Here is a 6175-nt window from a genome sequence, read left to right as displayed (position 1 = left end):
CTGTGACCCCAGAAGCTCCTCTCATGCACTGAGTACAATGACATGCTCACTCGTGCACAGATAGGCTGAGAGGAGGATGATGGGAGAATAGGAGGAAGCCAGAGCATGTGCTGACCGTATGACCCGACTTCCGCTTCCTGGTCACAGCGCCACTTTGCTAAGAGTTGCCTGCCCCAATGCAATTTACAGCGGCCGGACCGTGGGGGGGGGACTGGGGCTGGTGGGTTGGGAAGAAAGCTTTACATCAAGGCCTGTAAGTGAGGGGGTATTACCCTGTATTTGTGGGTATGCTTAAAGGATACCCGAGATGACACGTGACATGATGAGATAGACATGGGTATGTACAGTGCCTAGCACACAAATTACTATGCCGTGTCCCTTTTTTTTTCTTTCTCTGCCTGAAAGAGTTAAATATCAGGTATGTAAGTAGGTCCTGACTCAGACCGGAAGTGACTACAGTGTGACCCTCGCTGATAAGAAATTCCAACTATAAAACACTTTCCTAGCAGAAAATGGCTTCTGAGAGCAGGAAAGAGATGAAAGGGGTCAATAGTTCATAGATGTTAGCTCTGGCATAATTCAATAAATGTGGCATTGAGCAACAACAATAAAAAAGTTAAAACTTTAAAAGTAGGTTTAAACATAAAATAAAACTGTGGAATATCTTAAAAAGTCCTTTTTAGGGGAAGGAAGATAGATACAATTGTTTATTTCATTAGTTTATTTTTGCGTCGGGTGTCCTTTAAATGCATATCCACGCCATCTCTTCAGGGTCCCATTAACAGATTTCATGTGTTCCCCTCTGACTGCACCTGACAAAGCACTTTGTCTGCTTTCCATCTGCTGTACCTGTGTGAGAAGTACTTTGACCTTACAAAAAGAAGGAAAAATTAGCAAGAGAGGAAAATGTACAAGCAACAATGGCGTGCATGAAAAAAGGGCGCCAGGAAAAAAGAACCCGTCTGGATAATGAAATGGCACCAATGGATAACGAAATCTTAATAACGATAAACATTGCTGTCAAACTTGGTTAACGATAAATACCGTTATAAAAATAGATGGGAGATAATAATGAAATTATATTAACATTAAAAAATTGTTACGTAATTGTACAATGCATCCTAACCCAACCCTACTCTCACACAGAACCCTCCCCTGGTGGTGCCTAAAACTAACCACTCCCCTGGTGGTGTCTAACCCTAACCACCCCCCGGTGGTGTATAACCCTAACCACTCCCCCCCCCGGTGGTGCATAACCCTAACCACCCCCTCCCCCCGGTGGTGCCTAAGCCGCCGCCCTTTTTTCCTGCTACTGTAACAATGGTATTGTGTTCTGTGTTGCAATTGCAAATACAGTGTGTAAGGCCTTGTTTCAACTTGCAAATCCCAGATGAATCTCGGACACGAACATGCATGAAATTCGCATTAGGTATATGTAACGATTGTGGAACTTTCTCCGTGATCAGCGCACAACGCGTGCGCTGATACGGCGGAAATCCTCCACAAGCGTATAATTGCAGGAACCCAGCAAAAGGTGCTACGCACCCGTAGAGGGAAATTCCTGTCGGCAGATGGCGCTGGGGAGTGCAGAGGAACCAATCCTCTGTACCTCCACGAATGCCAGACAGGAATTGTACGAAGCGCAGAACGCAATCGCAAGAGAAGCGATTGCGAATGAGAACGAGCAAAGGGACCGGTTGTATGTGTGTGCGCCAATCTAGTCGCCACCCCGCGACAGCGCACACACAACAGCAGATACGAAACAGAAACGCAACCGCAAGAAAGGCGATTGCCAGAAGTGACGCAAGGCAGATCAGAACAGAATACAAGGATAGCAAAGGCACAGTAAATCATACAACGAGAAGGTAAAGAAAACAACAAATGCTAACTGAACGCGAACACCGCACTCATTCGCAACAGTGCACGCGTTCGTGCGCGGTCCCCGCGTGATAAGCACAACAGGGACAAGCACGCCTAACTAACCACCGACAGACAAACATAAAACAGAGGACGCGAGCGCTTGCTTAACGGTTACCTCACCGAGCCTCCAGCAAGCGTTCGTAGCAGACAAGATAGACACACGAAAACAGGAACAAGCGAGAGACAGGACCCACAGCACTAGCGAAAGAGGCTAGTGCGACACAGGAAGACAGAACAGAAGGATCCACAGCGCTAGCGCAAGATGCTAGTGCGATCCAGGTACAGAGTAGCAGAACAGAAGGATCCACAGCACTAGCGCAGGATGCTAGTGCGATCCAGGTACAGAGTAGCAGAACAGAAGGATCCACAGCACTAGCGCAGGATGCTAGTGCAATCCAGGTACAGAGTAGCAGAACAGAAGGATCCACAGCACTAGTGCAAGATGCTAGTGCGATCCAAGGAAACAGATCAGAAGGGGCTACCAGTAACAACCGCTGTTCGGTTAGCACCCAGACACACAGAACGATTTCCTGTCGACCACCGCTGGGACAGGACAATCGCAACAGACAAACAAAACAGATAAGCAATCCTAACTGCACTAGGGAAACCTGCCTAGCGCAGTTTCAGGAATTACTCTAAGCTGATCTTCAAACAGAGAGTAAGGCTGACACTCCTCCAGGAGTGTTTCACAGGAAGGAATCCTTATGACCAGCCAAGCATTGTGGGAAACACATAGTACTTATAGTACACGCCTCCAATGAATGTGGCCAGGCAATTTGCATGACAACGTATGCAAATTCCTCAGCAAGCACAAGCTGCAAAACTGACAGAAGGTCTCGTTTCCAGAGCCATGCAGCATGCAAACCTAAACAATGGTCAAAAGGCTGCCTGCCTGCGCAGGCAGCTAAGCGGATTCTCACAGTATAACATTAGGTATAACAGCCAATTGAAAACAACTGACCTGAGAGGGATATGGAGTCTGCCATAGTATTTCCTTTTAGGCCACCTGAGGTGGTGCAAGCACTGCAAAAAGTAAAGGAACACTATCAAACCAAGTGTTCTAAAATGACAATGTACAAATAATGTCTAAGTAGCTGTGTAAACATTTTCCTACTTTTCATGTTAAATATCAGAGGCAAAGGCTGTAATTCATTGTGTGTAGATTTTAGCTGCGTAGGAATGTTTAATTTGCAAATGTGAATCTCTGTTTCAATAATACACTTTGCATGTCAGACGGCAGATATGAAAAGCCTCGGGTGTCAGGTTTCAGACACAATTATAAACAAGATACATGTCCTCTGCTCTCCTGCAGACAGCTCATTCACACAGACACAGGCAGCTGCAGTAAGATAGTTAGACTTATCTCACACACAGGGTTAACAGATGTAGTGTGAGGGAATCCCTCATCCGCCTCATGATTAAAGTGGATCCGAGATAAACTTTTACTCATTGCATAATTGTGTTACTTTCATAGGGCTTGATTCACAAAAGGGTGCTAACTTAGTTAGCACGCCTAAAAGCCCCTTAGCACGCCTAAAGCCCTTTAGGAAGTGCAAAGTTTTGCGCGCTAAGTTAGCGCATGTAAAGTTTAGCGGTGCGCACGAAACGTCCCACCGGGTGTGACTAAACCGTCACACTGGGTGCGCCTAAGCGTCGCACCAAATGCGCCCAAAACGTCGGGCGCACGAAACATCGCACATTGCGACGTTTCAGGCGCACCCGGTGCAACGTTTAAGGCGCACCCATTGCGAGGTTTTATTCACACCCAGTGTGACATTTCGCACGTACCGTGCAGTGCTAAACTTTGCGCGTGATCAATAAAAGCTTTGGGCGTGCTAACTGAGTTAGCACCCTTATGTGAATCGAGCCAACATAGTTTATAGGGCATTCCTCAAGCCAAATACTTTTTTTGTTTTGTTTTAATACTCTAATTCCCTATAAACTAAACAAGCCTCGCCCACAGCTCCTTTTGTGCCTTGGCACTGTAGCAAGGGCTAAAAAAGAAAAAACAGCTGGAGCCAAAACACCACCCCATGCCCAAATGGAGAAGGTAGAGATTGGACCCCTTGCATGGTACTTGTCGTTCGTTGTTTGTTTCGACACCACATCTGTCCCAGCCTGGCTATATTTATTATACTAAATGGACTGTCTGCTGTTTAATCACGGTAAAGGGGTAATACCTTCCAGGTTCTGACTTAACCTGCCTCGGACCTGCAACCCTTCCACATACCAAACTAAAAAGTGTTCCTTTCTTTTCTATGTTTTTTTCTTTTAAGATTAATGCTATTTGCTATGGCTGCCAATGTATAGTTCAACGGATTACACAATCAGCCAACACTGCGCTGCGATGATGTAATCGCTTTCCCTAATAAAATCCATATGGGCTATAAAAAGAAAACGTACAACATAATGTGCAGCCATTTGGACATGTTTTAAAATCACGTTCGAGGGCGAGTCTTGTTCCTCTCTGCATTTTTCCCATAACTGCTCAGCACAGCGCCACAATCCTGCTGAATTGGTTTTAGTAACTCCATAAGGAATACATAGAAGTGTCACAAAGTTCCTCTTATTATTTGTATTTGTAAAAAAAAACAACCTATGCAGCACTTTACTTTAACTACAGGGTACAGGTGACATAGACAAACCTGAATACAGGACAACAAGTGCGAACTGTGACACAGGAGAAAATTCTGTTGAACAGAGTTAATAATCTACAAGGTGGCGGATAGACTGTCCTCAGAAGAGCTCACTATCTAATCCCTGTGGTTTGGGTGCTGGAAGAGTGGTTTAGATGCTGGAAGGGTGGTTTGGGTGCTTGGGTGCTGGAAGGGTGGTTTGGGTGCTTGGAGGGTGATTTGGGTGCTGGAAGGGTGGTTTGGGTGCTGGGAGGGTGGTTTGGGTGCTGGGAGGGTGGTTTGGGTTCTAGGTGAGTGAGAGGGTGGTTTGGGTGCATGGGAGGGTGGTTTGGGTGCTGCTTACTTTGGGTGGGAGGTTTGGGTGCTGCTTCCTTTGGGTGCTGTTTACTTTGGGTTGGAGTTTTGGGTGCTGCTTGGTTTGGGTGCTGGCTGTGGTGCCAGGGGGGTCCCCTGTAGAGATGGCCCGAACCTCCGATTTTTGGTTCGCGAACCCACCGCAAAAGTTTGCTTCGCGCAAACTTTCGCAAACCGCAATAGACTTCAATGGGGGGTGAACTTTGAAAACTGGAAACATTTATGCTGGTCACAAAAGTCTAACACCTGGAGGGGGCATTGCGGAGTGGGATAGATGGCAAAAGTCCCGGGGAAAAATTTGGATTGGACAAAGTTGACCCTAATGATGTAGTATAGGGGGCGGGTCGAACTCACATATAGTTCACGGTTCACGGCGAACGCGAACCACCGAAGTTTGCGCAAATAAGTTCATGTGCGAACCGTTCAGGCCATCTCTAGTCACTTACAGTAAGTAGCAGAAATCTGACATTACCGACACATTTTGGACTAGCCCATCTTCTCATAGGGGGGTTTTCAGGGTTTTCTTTATTTTTAAAAGCACTTAGTAAATGGCAGTTGCTCCATCCAACTGCCAAAATAGTGTGCAGTGAGTAGGGTTGCCAGGTCGGCTGATGGAGAAAACCGGACAGGGGGTGAAGTTAGGGGCGGAGTCAGAAGCGCACTTTTATGTAGAGTGGGGCTAAGCAATGGGCTTTTTAAAAAATGTTTTTTACAGTATTTATATCGCACTGACATCTTCTGCAGCACATTACAGAGTACATAGCCATGTCACTAACTGTCCTCACCAGTACATGCACATAAGAGACCACTTTCACCAGTAAATGCACATAATAAGAGACCGCTTTTCACCAGTAAATGCACATAATAAGAGACAGCTTTTCACCAGTAAATGCACATAAGAGACAGCTTTTCACCACTAAATGCACATAAGAGACATCTTTTCACCACTAAATGCACATGAGAGACATCTTTTCACCACTAAATGCACATAAGAGACATCTTTTCACCACTAAATGCACATAAGAGACATCTTTTCACCACTAAATGCACATAAGAGACATCTTTTCACCACTAAATGCACAAAAGAGACAGCTTTTCACCAGTAAATGCACATAAGAGACAGCTTTTCACCAGTAAATGCACATAAGAGACAGCTTTTCACCAGTAAATGCACATAATAAGAGACAGCTTTTCACCAGTAACTGCACATAATGACAAACAGCCAGTTGTCCCCAGTATATGTAGCCAGGGATATATGTGCCCAG

General features: G+C 45.7%; 1 long non-coding RNA gene across 1 annotated transcript; it reads right to left on the bottom strand.

Moving 5' to 3' along the window:
* Positions 1-781: 781 nt before the first annotated feature.
* LOC137570969 (uncharacterized) lies at positions 782-5440 on the bottom strand. The gene is made up of 3 exons (XR_011031258.1): positions 5357-5440; positions 2882-2943; positions 782-870 (listed from the first exon to the last, which is right to left on the bottom strand). It is a non-coding gene; the product is annotated as an uncharacterized lncRNA (long non-coding RNA).
* Between the last annotated feature and the right edge of the window lie 735 nt (positions 5441-6175).

The sequence above is a fragment of the Hyperolius riggenbachi genome, chromosome 4 (genome assembly GCF_040937935.1).
Source record: "Hyperolius riggenbachi isolate aHypRig1 chromosome 4, aHypRig1.pri, whole genome shotgun sequence".
Lineage (NCBI taxonomy): Eukaryota > Metazoa > Chordata > Amphibia > Anura > Hyperoliidae > Hyperolius > Hyperolius riggenbachi.
This window is presented reverse-complemented; position numbering and strand designations above follow the sequence as displayed.